The sequence below is a fragment of the Microtus pennsylvanicus genome, chromosome 1, assembly GCF_037038515.1.
Source record: "Microtus pennsylvanicus isolate mMicPen1 chromosome 1, mMicPen1.hap1, whole genome shotgun sequence".
Classification (NCBI taxonomy): Eukaryota; Metazoa; Chordata; class Mammalia; order Rodentia; family Cricetidae; genus Microtus; species Microtus pennsylvanicus.
In genome coordinates, this window is record NC_134579.1 from 138,974,223 (window position 1) to 138,993,259 (window position 19,037).

Here is a 19,037-nt window from a genome sequence, read left to right on the forward strand (position 1 = left end):
GGCTCTGCATGGAACTGAGGTTTCTCAAGAGGATCTGTTGTCGTGCCCATTTTTACAGCCTGAAAAAGTCAACATAGGGGAGTTAAGCCATGTGCCCAATGTGGACAAATTCTGTAATTTAACTTCATCTTCACTCAATCTGGGCAGAGGGAATCTTAAAATTTTCTGTAGTCTCCTAAACAAAATCCATCTTCCAGAATGATTTTTGGACCCCCTCTACTTTGATTTGACAAACACCTGACTCCTAACACCACCTGCACAATTTCAGGCCCTTCTTTAACCTGTGTTCATGAATGGTTAGTCTTTTTTTAGGAAAATGTAGGGCCAGGGTCCCTGCCCTCATAAGAAGTCATTTTCACTGAATTGTTATTTGCACAGCCATTCTCAGACCATAAAACAGATGCACCATGAAGAAATGCAATAAGGAAGCAGAAAGAGGGAGAGTTCCTGGAACAATCACAAGGAAAAAGAGACTCCAAAGCCAGTGTTATTGGCCTTGAACAATGGCAACTGCGCCTGTCCCTTTCCATGCCTCTTGGCACCTGACTTCCTTCTAAGCTGTCCCTCTGGCCTCACTTTCATAGACCTAAGGAGTGGAGGAGGCAGAAAGGAATTCATGAGAGAATTGACTCACTTATGTACACATCCCTGTGCCAGAACGGGATTAGTAAAAAGCTTGCCATTCCGGATGCCTGGTTTAAGAACAATTAAGGAGCTGTACTTCCTAGAAACTATGACGTTATCTGAGACCAGAGGTGGGCCCTCGCCCTTAGGAACTTACTCCTCTCCCTTCTCCCTGGTTTGGGTTACATTCCTCTTCCAGTAGGTCTCTTGTTTGCTGAGTTATATTCAAGGAAAGAGAAAAATCTCAGTTGGATTCCTTAGAGTCCCAAGCATTCCATTCCATTCAAAAGGGTCTGTCATTTTATCAATGAGCAAGGCACAAAATAAAGATTAAAGGCCATGCAGGATTTTGATAGCAAGAAACTTTAACCAAGCAACCATGAGCAACAACCTACAAATTGTCTCTAGGGACCCCTGAGCTATAATAATGAAAATGAAGGAGCCTAGCAATGGGACCTTTGTGTTTGTGCCTCATCTAAAGGTCACCACAGCTCTCATCATCACAACGTTGGCCCTTATCTCAGAACCTGTCGGTTTCCACTATTCAGATACATACATACTCATAAGGTTGCTCCTTCCTTCCTTCCTTCCTTCCTTCCTTCCTTCCTTCCTTCCTTTCTTCTTTCCTTCCTTTGAAACAGAATCTTATTATGTAGCCCTGTCTAGCCTGGAATTCACTATATAGAACTTGCTGGCTTTAAACTCACAGAGAAGAATTCAGGAGACTAAACAGGAAGACAGGTGCCTTTCAGGACATAAAATATGGGTCAGGACTGACTGCAGATCAAGGAGCAGAGGGCCAGGCTAGAGGGCCTATGAGTGGTACCCTCAGGAATCTGAACTCAATCTATAGAATACAGGGATAGCTGGAAATGTGGATAAACAGCATTTCAGAAAACAAAAAGCTACCTGTTTTTAAGTATTATAATGCAAATTTGAGTTTAAAGAAGGCGTTCTTAACTTTGACGATGCATTAGAATGATTTGGAAGCAGTTTTTACCTTTTTATTTCTTTGTTTGGTTTTTCAGGAAAGAGTTTTTCTGTATAAAAACCCTACCTGTCCTGGAACTAGCACTTGTAGACCGAGATTCGCCTACCTCTGCCTCCTGAGTGCTGGGATTAAAGGCCTGTGCCATTACCATCTTTTTTTTTTTTTTTAAATCCAGGGTCTCTAGCCCAGACTGGCCTGGAATTTGCTGTACAGCCAAGAATGACTTTGATCCTGCTGACCTCACCTTCAATGGCGGGATTACAGGCGTGCGCCACTGAATCCAGTTTATGTGGAGCCGTGAGTTTGGGGATCAAGTCCAGAGCTGCACATATGCTGCACACCACACCCTATGGATTACTATTATTATCACCAGTGTTTATGTATATGGATGTTTTGATTACTATTTTCACCAATGTTTATGTATATGGATGTTTTGATTACTATTATCACCAATGTTTATGTATAAGGATGTCTTGATTACTATTATCACCAATGTTTATGTATATGGATGCTTTGATTACTATTATCACCAATGTTTATGTATATGGATGTTTTGATTACTGTTATCAATGTTTATGTATATGGATGTTTTGCCTGCGTGTGTGTCTGTGCACCTGAAATTATTTTGTTCATGGCTAAAGCTTATTGTTTCTTGATAAAAAAAGGAGGAGTTTGCTCCTGATTTGGACCTTGAGATTTCTGTCCAGTGCTCCAATGTGGGTCTCTGTCTCTGTTTCCTTTCATCGCTTGATGAAGGTTAATATTTAGGAGGATGCCTATATGTTTTTCTTTGGGTTCACCTTCTTATTTAGCTTCTCTAGGATCACTAATTATAGGCTCAATGTCCTTTATTTATGGCTAGAAACCGAATATGAGTGAGTACATCCCATGTTCCTCTTTTTGGATCTGCCTTACCTCACTCAGGATAGTGTTTCCTATTTCCATCCATTTGCATGCAAAATTCAAGAAGTCCTTGTTTTTTACTGCTGAGTAGTACTCTAATATGTATATATTCCATACTTTCTTCATCCATTTTTCCATTGAAGGGTATCTAGGTTGTTTCCAGGACCTCGAGGGGTGCACCTACACACTGAAACAATGGGGATGTTCTATCAGGAACTCACCAAGGCCAGCTGGCCTGGGTCTGAAAAAGCCTGGGATAAAACCGGACTTGCTGAACATAGCAGACAATGAGGACTACTGAGAACTCAAGAACAATGGCAATTGGTTTTTGATCCTATTGCACGTACTGGATTTGTGGGAGCCTAGGCAGTTTGGATGCTCACCTTACTAGACCTGGATGGAGGTGGGTGGTCCTTGGACTTCCCACAGGGCAGGGAACCCTGATTGCTCTTTGGGCTGACAATCAAGGGAGGGGGACTTGATTGGGGAGGGAAATGGGAGGCGGTGGCGGGGAAGAGACAGAAATCTTAAATAAATAAATAAATAAATAAATAAATAAAAGAAAAAGGAGGAGTTTGGAAACTGTCCTTTGCCACAGCCTTACAAGTTTCTCTCTAGCTGTGGTCTCAACTAGCTGATGAGCTTTTTGTACCCCATGGAAATTTATTTTGTAACTTTTTTTTCTGGAATAAGGTTTGCTTCTGGTATAATAGACTTTGGTGGTCTGTCCCCCACCTTTGCATGACCCCCTGTGGACCTAACTTTTTTGTTGCAGAACCCAGGACCTCATGCAAACCTCATCCTGGGGGGACACCTGAGTCTCTGGCAGACTTTACTGTACTGTTTTTACCAATTGGTAAGTTTCTGGGTTTTATCTGGTATCTAGTGTCTAGACAATCTGGGGCTCAAAGGAGATCTGGTGGACAGGCTTTTAATTTTGGAGCCAGAGGAAAATAGTGGAAGTTTCAATTCCTCGTCTGGCAAAAGGGTTATGACCCTTTGGGACTCATATGGGGGTCACGTGATCCAATGCACAGCAGCTCCCCATCTGTGTCTGCCGACTTTATGTCTCCTCATTTTTGTTTGCTTGTTGTGAGTCTCCTTGTTGTGGTTATGAATAAAGTAATTTCCACTATGGGAAAAGCTTCTTCTAAACCTAAGGCTCCCCTGGATCTTGTCCTCTCTCAGTTCCAGGACGACAAGGATACTGCTGCAGTCCCTGCCACCCATGTGAAATCAGAGCAACTCAAGACCTGCTGCTTTCTAGAGTGTCCAGCCTTTGGGTTACTGGCCTCCTGCAGGCTCCATAGATTTTTTTTTAGATTGTTTTTGTTGAAATATATATTTTTCTCTGTTCCCTGGCCTTCCTCCTCCATCCCATTCTACCCTCTCCTATGATCCCTATGCTCTAAATTTACTCAGGAGATCTTGTCTTTTTCTCCTTCCCATGTAGATTAGACAAGTATGTCCCTGGCTCGGGCCTGTTCCCATAGAGGTTCCTGACTCAGACCTGCTCCCACAGAGGTCTCTGGCTTGGGCCTGGTCCCACAGAGGTCTCTGGCTCCACTTGCTCCTTTGGTGGTCGCTCCCTTGTACCTGTTCCTGCAGAGGTCACTTCCTTGGGCCTGCTTCTGTGGAGGTTCACACCTTTTTTATTTTTTATACTTTTATTGAGTTTTATTGATCTCTATATTTTTCTCTGTTCCCCTCCTTGCCTCTCCCCTTCCCTTCAATCCTCTCCCAAATCCCCTGGTCCCAGTTTACTCAGGAGATCTTGTCTTTTTCTACTTCCCATGTAGATTAGATCTATGTATGTCTCTCTTAGTGTCCTCATTGTCATCTAGGTTCTCTGGTACTGTGATTTGTAGGCTGGTTTTCTATTCTTTATGTTTTAAAACCACTTATGATGAGTGGTTTTACCACTCACTTATGATGAGTGGTTTTAAAGACATATGATATTTGTCTTTCTGGGTCTGGGTTACCTCACTAAAACTGATGTTTTATAGCTCCATCCATTTGTCTGCAAATTTCAAGATGTCATTATTTTCTGCTCTGTAGTACTCCATTGTATAAATGTATCACATTTTCCTTACCCATTTTTCAGTCAAGGGGCATTTAGGTTGTTTCCAGGTTCTGGCTATGACAAACAATGCTGCTATGAACATAGTTAAACACACGTCCTTGTGGCACGATTGAGCATCCTTTGGATATACCCAAAAAGTGGTATTACTGGTTCTTGAGGAAGGTTGTATCCTAATTTTCAGAGAAATCTCCATACTGACATCCAAAGGAGTTGTACCAGCTTGCATTCCCACCAGCAATGCAGAAGTGTTCCCTTTTTCTCACAACCTCTCTAGCATAAGTTGTCATCAGTGTTTTTGATCTTGGCCATTCTTACAGGTGTGAGATGGAATCTCAGAGTTGTTTTGATTTGCATTTCTCTGATGACTAAGGATGTTGAATATTTCCTTAAGTATCTTTCAGCCATTGAGAGTTCTCTGTTTAGGTCTGTACTCCATGTTTTCATTGGATTGTTATTTTGATAACCAATTTTTTGAGTTCTTTGTATATTTTGGAGATCAGACCTCTGATGTCAGGTTGGTGAATATCTTTTCCGATTCTATAGGCTGTCATTTATTAATTGTTGCTCTTAGTGTCTTATTGCAAGGAGTGGGCCGCTTGTTTGTCCCAGCCACCTGGCTAGCTTACACCCGAAATAACCACACAGAAACTGTGTTCTCCTTTTGTTGTCTTATTGCTATAGCTAGGACCTCAAGAACTTTATTGAATAGATAGGGAGAGAGCAGACAACCTTGTCTTGTTCCTGATTTCAGTGGCTGTAAAGGGGGATTCAAACTCTTTATCCCCCCCCAGGAAGCTCACCCCTGAAGCTCAGGCTTCTCTTGCCTTAGTTAACAAGGCTTATCAGGGACCCTCTGTTCATATCCTGCTGGCCAGGATAGGATAGCTGTTAGTTTCTCTACATTTAGCTTGATGTTGGCTGTTGACTTGCTGTATATTGCCTTTATTATGTTTAGGTACATTCCTTGTATCCCTGCTGTCCCCAAGACCTTTATCATAGGGATGTTGTATTTTGCTGCAAGCTTTTTCTGCATCTAATCATCAAGTTGGGAGCATAGGCTCCAGTTCCTCACATCTATCCCAGCAGACCAGGTTCTGACCCCACTCCCAGGATATTTAAATGATCCCTTAAAAGAGGAACACGTGGTCCCCCTTTCTTCCTCCCTGGGTTCACAGTCCTGCGGCTTCCTGGTTCCCCCTCTGGGCCACCCGAGAGCACAGATCTCCCATTAAACCTGGATATTTCTTAATCTGGCTTGTTTTGATTTGGCTTGATTGGGAATTTTTGCGTTGGCAGGGAGCTCGTGTTTAAGAAATATTCCTAACATTTTAGAGGTTCCACTGAGCTAGGGCAGGCCCTTTCCACGTGTCAGGCCACGTGTTGAAAGGCTCCTAGTCTACAGTTCGAGCTCTCTACACCATGCTTAAAACCTGCTTCTGGGCTACAGCGGCTGCGTCTTGATGAGTCCCTTTTCTTGTCTATTCTATAGGGTTTTGGGAGGACCCATTTGTACTTATTTTTGTTGTTTTCAGATTCCTGCTGAAGTCGTGAGCTCACGCCAGGAATTCGAGTCAGGTTGCAGTCAATCCCGTGGGATCGGGCTTGGCTGAGGTGGAGATCTGTCTGTCCTGGGATGCTGGGCATTCAATTTCCGTGGCCCCTTTTGGACCTAAGAGCCATTTTGTAGGATGCTCTGAAATGGACTTAGGCCACGTGGTTGGGCATAGACTCTAAAATGGGCACTTACGGTTCAAAGCCAGGTCTGTTGTCGCCCCTATAAGCCTCTTACAAAAATCTTTTAAAATTGAACCTGTCTGATACAAATGAAAAGAGCTTACATATATATGTCCATGGTTTTTGGCCTCTGCACTCTTGCCCCTCCCAGTGTTTCACAGCACCAGAGGCACTGGACCCTCCCCCACTCCTTCAAGCCCACACTTCCCAATCCTGCCCCCTGCAGAACAACATTCTTTCCCCTCCCTTTCCCAATTCAGAGGTCCAAGGTCAACTTCCACCTTCCCCTCCCCCTCCTACCTCACTGCTCCACTCCTGGACCCCCTCTGTGCACTGGGCTAGCCCCTCCCATGTTCCCTTTTCTCTTCCAAATCTCTCTCAGGTACCAGATATTAGGAAAGCGTAAAAATTAAAAAAAAGGCTGAGGATGGTCCCCAAACTCCTATACGGCAATTGGTGAAAATGGCCTTTAAAGTTTTTAATGCCCTAGAGGAATCAGCTAAGTCTTCCTGACAGACAAGACTATAGCAGGCAGCCAATCTACAAGCCCGGGCCTTACCAGCTGCCCTAAGGTCACAGGAAGGGGGACAAGGGAAGCCAATCACAGGGCTCTATCAAGTGTGGCCTATGGTCACATGGCATGATATTGCACTACACCTGCTCCGAGGTTGTGCCCTATCTGCCTGCAACCTGGACACTGGAAATCACAATGCCCCATGCAGGCTTGTCTTCTATGCCAAGCCACAGAGGTCTGGCCTTATCACCATCAGCAAGTGAAACTGTGCCAGCCTTCAAACGTCTCAGCCTTGCAGGGGATTGACGCTGCCCAGACTTGGTAAATCCCATAACCTTCTCCTAGCCTAGGGTCATGCTACAAGTGGCGGGTAAGTCCATTACTTTTATTCTCCCTCAGGCCTTAAGTTTCCCTCACCAATTTCAGCTATGGTGGTAGACGGGACCCATTCCTCCCCACTTAAAACTTTGCCACTGCCCTACATTCTTGCAGAAAATTTTTTTCTATCATTCTTTCTTAGTGATACCGGATTTCCCAGCACATTTACTGGGTGGAGATATCCTTAGCTGCTTCCCCAAAGCTTTGTTCCGCTTCTTGGAGCCCCTTTTAACCCCACCCATCTCCAAGATTCTATTTTACAGGTTCACTCCTCCTGCCAGACGTGTGCTAAGGCCAACCCACAAGGAGCTCTCCACATACACCAGCTTCGTGGACACTAACCGGGCAAAGATTGACAAGTTAATTTTACCCATATGCCTACTCATAAAAAACTCTGTTATCTCTTAACACTTGTGGACACTTTTACAGGATGGATAGAAGCGTTTCCAGTCTCCAGGGAAACAGAAGGTGTGATGGCTCAGGGTCATGGAGCTGATGTCAGAAGCTCTCAACATCTCCTGGACAATGGGACTCATCAAACAACAGCTAATCAAGCTCTCCATCGAACTCAGGTTATCTTGGCCCTCCCTTCTCCCCATTGCCCTGACTCATCTCAGGGACAGCCACCCCACTTTCCTCTATGGGCCTGAGCCCTTTTGAGTTGCTTTATGGCAGGCCCTTTCTCCTTAACCATCACTTTCCAGTCCAAACTCCTCCACTGGCTGGGTACCTACCCTACCTCTCCCTCTTAAGGTTCCTTCTCCATTCACACGCTGACAGTTGTCTTCCTGCTACCACACCAGTGGACCCTAATGCCCCTAAACCTGCCCCGCTCTCCCCAGAGGACAGAGTACTCCTCAAAGAGTTAACTCCTAGGTCTCTTGAGCCTCGATGGACAGGACCTCACACGGTAATCCTCACCACACCCTCGGCTGCCAAGCTCTTGGGATACTCATGCTGGTACCATCTCTCCAGGCTCAAGTGGGCGCTTACTCAAGACACTTGGTCTGTCCAGCAGACAGGACCTTCCACCCTCCGGTTTTCCAGGATGCCACAATGAAGGGGTCTATCCATTCCTCATTCTAGCACACTCATCTTTAGCAATAATAATTTTTTTTCCTAGACACCTGCCCCCAAGGAACAGATGCCTGCCCTCTCCAGGATGACAGATCATGGGATGCCTTTCCAGTGACACCTCTCTCTAAACATGGACACCTGGCTCTCCCATTCCCCATGCCACCCTGTGCCCGCAGGAAGTAGCCATATTTGAGTCTATGACTTTATTTTCCCAAAGAGAGCCTAAATGTCATAATTACCATTCCAATTTTCTGTCACCCCTATTTCCAAAGAGTCTGGAATGTCAAGTTGGAAGCATAGGCCCCAGTTCCTCGCATCTATCCCAGCAGGCCAGGTCCTGATCCCACCCCAGGGTATTTAAGTGATCCCCCAAAAGAGGAACATGTGGTCTCCCTTTCTTCCTCCCAGGGTTTGTGGTCCCGCGGCTTCCCAGTTCCCCCTCGGGGCCACCCGAGAGCACAGATGTCCCATTAAACCTGGATATTTCTTAATTTGGTTTGTTTTGATTTGGCTTGATTGGAATTTTTGCATTGTCAGGGAGCTTGTATTAGGAAATATTCCTAACACCAATGAGATGATCATGTGATTTTTATTTTTCAGTTTGTTTATATGGTGGATTACATTGACAGACTTTTGTATGTTAAACCATCTGTGCATCTCTGGGATGAAGCTTACTTGATCATGGTGGATGATTTTTCCCATGTGTCCTTGGATTTGATTTGCCAATATTTTATTGAGTATTTTTGCATCAATGTTCATGAGTGAGATTGGTGTGTAATTCTCTTTCTTAGTTACGTCTTTATGTGGTTTGAATATCAGGGTAATTGTAGCTTCCTAAAAAGAGTTTGGTAATGTTCCTTATGTTTCTATTGTGTGGAACAATTTGAGGAGTATTGGTAATAGTTCTTCCTTGAAAATCTTGTAGAATTCTGAGCTGAAACCATCTGGTCCTGGGATTTTGGGGGATGGGTAGGAGACTTTTGATGACTGTTCCTATTTCTTCAGCAGTTATAGGTCTATTTAATTTGCTTCTTTGGTCTTGATTTAATGTGGTAAGTGTTATTTGTCAAGAAAGTTGTTCGCCCAGGCGATGGTGGCGCACGCCTTTAATCCCAGCACTCAGGAGGCAGATGTAAGCAGATCTCTGTGAGTTCAAGACCAGCCTGGTCTACAGAGCTAGTTCCAAGACAGGCTCCAAAGCCACAGAGAAACCCCGTCTCTACAAAACCAAAAAAAAAAAAAGAAAGAAAGAAAGTTGTTCATGTGGTTAGGTCTGTCTGTGATTCTGGTGATTAATCTTCTAGGTGTCAGTGAATCCAAGGCTCAGATGGTTGTTTCTTATGGTATGATCAGTGCCACAGTTCTAATTACTCTATTGGTCACTCCATGTTCCTGGTTGTCACTCAGTGCTTCCAGGCTTTGCTCTGCTCCCATGGTGTTTGCTGTCTCAGGCCTGCTCTTGCCTAGGTTGTCGCCTTGACCTGTTTCTGTAAATGTCCCTGGTATGGATTTACTCCTGCAGATGTCCCTGGCTTGGAGTTGGTCCTGCAAAGGTCTCTGGCTCTGATCTACTCCTTCAGAGGTCCCAGACTTGGGTGTGCCCAGACCCACAGAGGACCTGGCTCAGGCCTACTCCCTCAGAGGTCCCAGACTAACACCCAGATCCACAGAGGTTTCTGGTTCCTGCCCATTCCCTTTGATGTCCCAGACCAACACCCGAAACCAATAGAGGTACTGGCTCAGGCCTACTCCCTCAGAGGTCCCAGACTCATGCTTGGACCTGCAGAGATCTGTGGTTCTTGCCTATTCCCTCGGAGGTCCCAGACTCACACCTAGACCCACAGGGGTCCTGGCTCAGGTCTACTCCCTCAAAGGTCCCAGATTCATGCTCAGACCCACAGTGGTCTCTGGCTCTAGCCCACTTGCTCAGCGGTTGCTCACCTGTACCTGCTCCTGTGGAGTTCACTGTCTCAGGCCTGCTCTAGCCCCGGTTGCTTGCTCAGTTCTACTCTTTTGGAATTTGCTGCCTCAGACCTGCTCTGAAGTCACTAGCAGAGGAGAAGAGATGCAAGGATTTTAATTTTTTTCCAATAATCGAGCAAAGAGACGCACAAGGAAATTTGCTTGGAATAAATACTCCTATATCATTTAAGTTACTTGAAGAATTAAAAACTCCTTATGCTCAAAAGGGTCCTTTTGTACCATTTACCCAGACACTGCTAGAAAATATAGCAGCAGAAGCTCTGCCCCCAGGAGACTGGAAGCCGATAGCCAAGGCTGGCCTGTCAGGAGGAGATTATCTATTGTGGAAAATTAATTTGCAAAACAATGTCAGGCCACAGCTGAGAAAAGCAAGCTCAGAAAGTTTCTATTTCATCTGAAATGCTTGTAGGTGAGGGACCTTATAAGGGAACAGATCAACAATTAGAATTTGATATGGCAGCAAATGTCCAAATTAATGCAACAGCCAAGAAGGCCTGGAGTAGACTTCCATCATCAAAAGAACAGACTGAGGCATTATCTAGTATAAGTCTGGGACCAGACGAGTTATATCAGGACTTTGTTTCCAGACTAACACAGGCATCTAATAGGTTGATTGGAGACACAGAAGCAGGGCGGTTAATAACTGAACAGCTAGCTTTTGAGAACACCAATGCTGTTTACAAGGCAGCTCTAAAACCTTTTTAAAAAGCAGGGTAATATTGCAGATTATGTCTGAATTTGCTCAAATATCAGCCAATCATATATACAGGGAATGCCCATAGTTGCTGTCTTACAGGGAAAGACAATTAACAACATCTTATCCCAGCAAAGAGACCTAGGCCCAGAGAAAATGCAAACTACAGGAATTCCTGGAGGCTATTTCAGATGTAGTCTTATGGGGCATCAGGTCCAACAATATCCTGATAGGTGAGTAAGCCCAAGGAAAAAAAGGAAACCAGGATTATGCAGGAGATGCAGGAGAGGAAAGCATTGGACTAGTGAGTGCAGATCAAAAAGAGATGATCTAGGAAATCTCCTTCCAGGAAACGGATGCAGGGACCAGCCTCAGGCCCCAAGATAAAATTATGGGGAGATCCAGCAATCTGTTCACCCACAAGGAAATCTATACAGGACTTTTTCAGAGCAATCCCAGGAAGTACAGGGCTTGACCTCAGCTCTTCTGTATACACGGTTCTAACACCTGAAGTGGGGATGCAACTCTCCCCATAGGGGTTTATGGGCCTCTACCAAAAGGCACTGTAGGATTATTGTTAGGGAGAAGTAGCACAACTATGCAAGAAATTATTATTGCTCCTGGAGTCATTGATGCTAATTTTGAGGAAGAGATCAAGGTGATGACTCAGTCACCAAGTGGAGTTTCTGTAGTAAAAGCAGGTCAGAGGCTTGCACAATTAATTTTACTTCCTGATTTGCAAACCCAAAATCAAAGCAACGAGAGAGAGAGAGAGAGAGAGAGAGAGAGAGAGAGAGAGAGAGAGAGAGAGAGAGAGAGACAGATTTGGTTCATCTGATGTCTATTGGCTATGAGCCATAGGTCCTCAGAGACCAAAACTCACTTTGTTCATGAATGAAAAACAGATTTTTCTGGTCTTCTAGATACTGGTTGGATATTTCAGTTATAACCAAAAGCCAATGACCTTCAAGTGGCCGAAAATGGAGACTATTACACAATTAGAAGGAATTGGTCAGACAAGAAATCCTGAACAGAGTAGTAATGAGCTACATTAGAAAGATGGGGAAGGCCATGAGAAAACTTTCTGGCCATATATTATTCCTTATTTACCCATAAATTTATGGAGCTGAGATATTATGTCCAAAATGGGGTTATATTTATATTCCCCCAGTATAACTGATACTGACTAAATGTTTCAACAAGGATTATTACCTAATCAAGGTCTAGGCAAGGATAATAAGAAAAAGATTGATCCTATCGTACAAGATGGTAGTCTTACTAGGGCAAGATTAGGGTATATTTAAGAGGGGGTCACTAAAACACCTGCACTCCATGCAGACCCAAGTATGAAAAGTGATGATCCTGTATGGGTGAATCAGTGGCCTCTAACAAAAACAATTACAAGCTGCCCAGTCTAGAAAAGTTGGTATTGACCTAATAATACTGAGAATTATAGTACTGACCTGATAATATTTGTAACCACATAGAAGATGTTGAGAAAAGTTGGTAGTGATCTGATGATGTTTGTAACTGCTTATAAGATGTTGAGATAAGTTTGATTCATTCTGTAAATGTTGGGATTTAATGTGTATGTTAAAAATTTTAGATATTGATACAATGTAAAGAATTTAAGATGTGGTCTAAACTAGCTAAAAAAAAACATTTTCAACTCAGGTGATTCTCTTCTCCTTTAAATAGGAGACTATAGCCCTTACGAGCATGACTATTCTTAAAACATTATAATTTATCCTGACAAAAAAGTATGGCTCCAAGACACAGAGCCCAAAGGTATTTCTCTCCCCTAATCTCTTTCCTTCACAAAGATCACCAGTCAAAGATGGGTTTGAAGTTTCTCCCCACCAGAAACCTAAGACAGAAACTTATATAAAAGAAAATATGCCTGATTTCCAAGGATGGATAATTTTGGGTAAAGGGAGAAGTCTTTGCCCAAGGCAGATGTGATCATCTGTCCGGTAGCAGCATGGCTTTTTATTTTAAAAATATTAAGAGAGAGTAAATTGTGGGGCAATATTATACAGGCCACATATTTGTACATTGTATGGCGGCCAGGCTTTCATGCCGCAGTTCACACCTGAGTGGTCACCTAGCACCTACAGACAGGCTGTCTCCAGGGTCAGGATATGCTAGTGCTGTTCTCTCCCTTCTTTGTAACTATGGAGATTGCATGGAAAGGGGTGTTAATCCAAGCTAGTGACAGAGGAGCCATAGTTGTGGGCGTGACTTTAGTCCTGCTATCCCGAAAAAAAATGCTAATGAACTTCCCCCTCAGTTTACCTTTATATATAAAAACTGTTTTGAGAATAAAAGTGGGTGATCTTCAGGATTGGAATGTATCCTGAGACTCCCTTCCAATGTTACTGTGTCTCAATTATTCCCACACTTCCACAGTGCAGAGAGATAATTTATGTTGGGGTTGGGCCCAGACAGTACTAAAGGTCCATTGTCGGATTCTCACAGGTGGTTTCCAAGCAGCTGCTAAGCAGCCCACACATTTGTCTAAGGTAGTCAGGAAGTGCAGGGACCGGATGAGTCACCAGGAGCATTTCTTGAGTGCTTGATGGAAGCTTATCCCACCTACCCTCCATTGAATCCAGAGGCTCCTGAGAGTCAGATGGCAGTCAACCTGGCTTTCATCAACCAAGCAGCCCAAGTATCAAGAAGAAGCTTCAGCAGCCTGAAGGATTTAAAGGTAAAAGTCTGACTGAATTGATTGCTATAACCACTAAGGTTTATAACAACAGAGAAGAACCTGAAGATAAGAAAACGTGGCTGAAGTCTTACTGGCAGATAAGAGATGGAGCCCTGACAGACAGAGGGAATGTAGGCTGTCCCACATAGCCAACGGGCGAGGACATGATAAAGGCCATGAGCACCCCCTCCTCAGATTGAATCAATGTGCTTATCACATGGAAAGGCACCATTGGAAGAAGAACTGTCTACAAAGAAAGAGGACAAAAGGGCCTGGAATGGCAGATCCAGACAACTGAAGGAGACAGAGTTTGAAGGTTCTGCTCAATCCTTGAGTACTCCTAAAAGTGAAGGGGCAACTTGTTGATTTCTTAGTGGACACTGGTGCTCACCATTCAGAGTTAAAGACTCCACTGGGACCTCTATCAGACAAACAGGGACAGTCCTACAACCATGGACCACAAAATGGACCATGGATTTGAGGAGAAAGTTATGTATTTCTTCATAGTTATCCCTAAATGCTCCTACCTGCTCCTGGGAAGAAACTTACTGGCTGAGATAAAAGCCCAAATTCATTTCACTGAGAAGGGGGTGACAATCTCCTCATGGCCCAAAGTCTATGTCTTATGCCTGTACCTAGAAGAAAAATACAGGCTCCCGTAATGGCTGAACTCCAGTGCTCCATTCCAGGAGTGTGGGCAGAGACTAACCCACTGGGGCTAACAATAGCCCCCAGTTGTAGTCACCTTAAAATCCAATGCCCAACCAGTCAGGGTAAGTCTGTAGCCCATGGCCCTGGAGGCTAAACTGGGCATATTACTAAACATATTAATGGCTCCTGAAGTGTGGAATACTAGTGCCTTGCCAGTCTCCTTGGAATGCCCTGCTTCTGCCAGTTAGGAAGTCAGGCACCAATGACTATCAACCAGTGCAAAGTCTTAGGGAGATTAACAAATGTGTTGAAGACATTTACTCTACAGTTCCCAACCCTTATAATCTCCTAAACTCAATCTCTCCAGAGCTCCAAGTGTGTTCAGTTCTAGACCTTAAGGATGCCTTCTTCAACCTAACCCTGGAAGTCAAGAGTCAACCAATCTTTGTCTTCGAATGGCAAGACCCAGACTGGGGCTTCAGTGGACAGCTCACCTGGACCCACCTGTCATAAGGATTAAAAAGTTCCCTAATCATCTTTGATGAAGCTTTATAGCAGAACTTGAGGGATTATCAGACCCCACACCATGAGGTAAATCTCATCCAGTATGTTGATGATCTTCTGATTGCTTCTAAGGACCAAGATTCTTGCTTACAGGCAACTAGAGACTTGCTACAGACCTTATGCCCAGTAGGGTAGAAGGTGTTGGAGATCTGTGTCTCTGAACTCATATACCTAGGAGATATACTGAAGGAAGGCAAGGGATGGCTGTTGCCTGCTCAAAAACAAACTGTTCTGGACATTCCAACCCTCCAAACCCGGAGACAAGTCCGGTAGTTTTTAGGCTCAGTCGGATTCTGCCTTCTCTGGATACCAGGATTTGCTAAACTGGCAAAACCCTTATATGAGGTTACCCATGGGGCAGAGGAATCCTTCCTCTGGACTGACACTCAAGAAGGAGCTTGCAGAGCTGTAAAGAAAACTCTGCTAAAGAACCTCCCAGTACCCTCTCCTGTTACCTTTGTTTCAGTCAAATCTCAGAGCAGCCCCAATCTTTCTGGTGTCCATCCTGGGGCTATAAGACATGGGTCCCCACTTAGAATGTTGATAAGGACCCCAAGGTAGCTGTCTGAGCAACCAGCAAGTAAGTCTCTGTCATTTTTTTAATCAATAACTCAGGTAAAATTTATTCCTCTCAGGACTTTGATGCTGTTTGATGACTAATAGCTTTGCCAGCTTAAAAGCAGCAACCAAGGCTCAGTTCTCTGTAAATTCAGGTTACAGGTCTCACTCTCTTAGAGACAGTACAGAGTCTAGACACAGATCATCTTGTTACCAGACTTGAGAGACAGACACACACACACACACACACACACACACACACACACACACACACAGAGAGAGAGAGAGAGAGAGAGAGAGAGAGAGACTCACAAAACAGATTTCAATATAACTTTTTACCATTCCTTTGTTTAAAGGAACTTACTTTACAGTGACTGTTCTCAGTGGGCAGCCACCTGTACTTACAGGCAAAGTAGATAAAAGACGTTTTATGATGTAGAGCTTAAGATGTAAGGATCTGAAAATGTTTGAAGGTGTTTTAAGATATGCAAAGAAAAGTTATTGGGGTGTGTAAAAGCAAGTCATAAAGGTCTAAGGATGAAAAGGCTTAAATGCTGATAAGAAAAAATGATTTGAAATGTTTCCACAAGCTCAAGATTTCAAATTCCCTTTGGTTGCTTCCTGACTATAGACCTCAAAGATGCTTTTCATTGTGCAGAAAACATCTGTCACAGCTTTCTGGGGAAAAAAGATGTCAATGCTTTCAACCAGATTAATTTCTGGCACAAGTATACTGCCATCTCTACAATGTAAATGTCAGTACAGATTATAAACTGAGGGATGTTAGTATGTCTAAAACATATCTTTTCACAAACTTAAAAAAATCATTTAAACTGGCTTAAAATTAGAATTTAACAGCAACACTAGTTCCAGGAAGCCCACAAAATTAAGCAGTGTTCACCTGAATCATCTATGAGTCAAGAAAGAAAGAAATAAAGAAATTAAAGACTTACTAAAATTCATGAAAATGAACACACAACAACCCAAATTTATAGGACACAATGAAAGTAATGTTAGAGGAAAGTTCATAACACTAAAAACCTACATAAAGAAGCTGGAAAATCCCACACTAGTGAATTAGCAGAACATTTGAAAACTTTAGAACAAATAAAGCAAACTCACACAGGAGGACTAGACCATAGGAAATAATAAAATTGAGAGCTGAAATCAAACAAATAGAAACAAAGAAAACAATGCAAAGAATCAATGAGTAGGTTCTTCGAGAAAATCAACAAGATAGACAAAACTTTATCCAAACTAACTAAAAGGCAGTGAGAGAATATCCAAATTAACAAAATCGGAAATAAAAAGGGGGATATAACAATCGACATAGAAAATCCAGAAAATCATTAAGTCATATTTCAAAAACTCCACAAAATTGAAAAACTTAAAGGAAATGAACAACTTTCTGGATGAATATCACTTACCAAAATTAAATCAAGACCAGAAAAGCAAATTAAATAGACCTATAACTGCTGAAGAAATAGGAACAGTCATCAAAAGTCTCCTAACCAAAAAAAAAAAAAAGTCCCAGGACCAGATGGTTTTCAGCTCAGAATTCTACAAGATTTTCAAAGAAGAACTATTACCAATACTCCTCAAATTGTTCCACACAATAGAAACATAAGGAACATTGTCAAATTCTTTTTAGGAGGCTACAATTACCCTGATATTCAAACCACATAAAGACATTACTAAGAAAGAGACCAATCTCACAAACGAACATTGATGCAAAAATACTCAATAAATTATTGGCAAATCAAATCCAAGAACACATCGGAAAAATCATCCACCATGATCAAGTAAGCATCATTCCAGAGATGCACAGATAGTTTAACATACAAAAGTCTGTCAATGTAATCCACCATATAAACAAACTGAAAAATAAAACCACATGATCATCTCATTTGATGCTGAAAATGTCTTTGACAAAATACAACACCCCTTTATAATAAAGGTCTTGGAGATAAGAGATACAAGGAATGTACATAAATATAATAAGGGCAATATAGAGCAAGCCAACAGCTAACATCAAACTAAATGGAGAGAAACTCCCAGCAATCACACTGAAATCAGGAACAAGACAAGGTTGTGCATGTTCTCCATATCTATTCAATATAGTTCTTGAAAGTCTAGCTAGAGCAATAAGACAACCAAATGAGAACAAAGGGATGCAAATCAGAAAAGAAGTCAAACTCTCATTATTTGCTGATGATATGATAGTTTACATAAGCAACCCCCAAAATTCTACCAAGGAATTTCTACAACTCACAAACACCTTCAGTAATGTAGCAAGATACAAGACTAACTTTAAAAAAATCAGTAGCCCTCCTGTACACAGATGATAAATGGGCTGAGAAAGAAATCCTAGAAATAAATAGCATAAAATATCTCGGAGTATCTCTAACCAAACAAGTGAAAGACCTGTATGACAAGACCTTTAAATCTTTGAAGAGAGAAATTGAAGAAGATCCAGAAAATGGAAATATCTCCCATGCTCTTGGGTAGGTAGAATTAACATAGTAAAAATGGCAATCTTACCAAAAAGCAATCTACAGATTCAATGCAATGCCCATCAAAATTTTTCACAGACCTCTAAAGAACAGTACTCAACTTCATATGGAAAAGCAAAATACCCAGGATATCTAAAACAATACTGTACAATAAAGAAACTTCTGGAGGCATCACAATCCCTGACTTCAAACTCTACTACAAAGCTACAGTACTCAAAGTAGCCTGGTATTGGCATAAAAATAGACAAAAGGGCCAGTGGAACTGAACTGAATACCAAAATATCAATCCACACTCCTATGAACACATGATTTTTGACAAAGAAGCAAAAAAATATCAAATGGAAAAAAGAAAGCATATTCAACAAATGGTTCTGGCATAACTGGATATGAACATGTAGAAAAAGGAAAATGGATTCATATCTATCACCATGTATAAAACTGAAGTCCAAATGCATCAAAGACCTCAACATAAAGCCAACCACACTGAACATCACAGAAGAGAAATTGGGAAGTACCTTGAACACTTTGGCACAGGAGACCACTTCCAAAATATAACCACAGTAGCAAAAACACTAAGAGCAACAATTAATAAATGGGACCTCCTGAAACTATAAAGCTTCTGTATAGCAAAGGACACAGACAAAAAGACAAGACGGCAGTTTAAAGAATGGGAAAAGATCTTCACCATCCCCACATCAGAGGTCTGATCTCCAAAATATACAAAGAACTCAAGAAACTGGCCATCAAAAGAACAAATAATCCAATTTAAAAAATGGCGTACAGACCTAAACAGAGAACTCTCAACAGAGAAATCTAAAATGGCTGAAAGACACTTAAGGAAATGCTCAACATCCTTAGTTATCAGAAAAATGCAAATCAAAACAACTCTGAGATTCCATCTTACACCTGTAAGAATGGCCACGATACAAAACACTGATGACAACTTATGGTGGAGAGGATGGAAGATAAAGGGAACACTTCTGCATTGCTGGTGGGAGTGCAAACTGGTACAGCCACTTTGGATATTATTATGGTGATTTCTCAGAAAGTTAGGAAATAA

The 19,037-nt window shown here is 42.4% G+C and overlaps 1 protein-coding gene and 1 long non-coding RNA gene across 10 annotated transcripts in view; one reads left to right on the forward strand and one right to left on the reverse strand.

Moving 5' to 3' along the window:
* Positions 1 to 19,037, forward strand: part of LOC142858703 (cell adhesion molecule CEACAM1-like) — a 238,812-nt gene that overhangs the window by 44,617 nt on the left and 175,158 nt on the right. The gene's annotated exons all lie outside the window — the stretch shown is intronic.
* LOC142858798 (uncharacterized) overlaps positions 1 to 19,037 on the reverse strand; it is a 28,834-nt gene that overhangs the window by 8,668 nt on the left and 1,129 nt on the right. Inside the window, exon 2 of the long non-coding RNA XR_012912086.1 lies at positions 13,581 to 13,676. This is a non-coding gene — a long non-coding RNA (uncharacterized LOC142858798). The remainder of the gene's footprint in view (positions 1 to 13,580; positions 13,677 to 19,037) is intronic.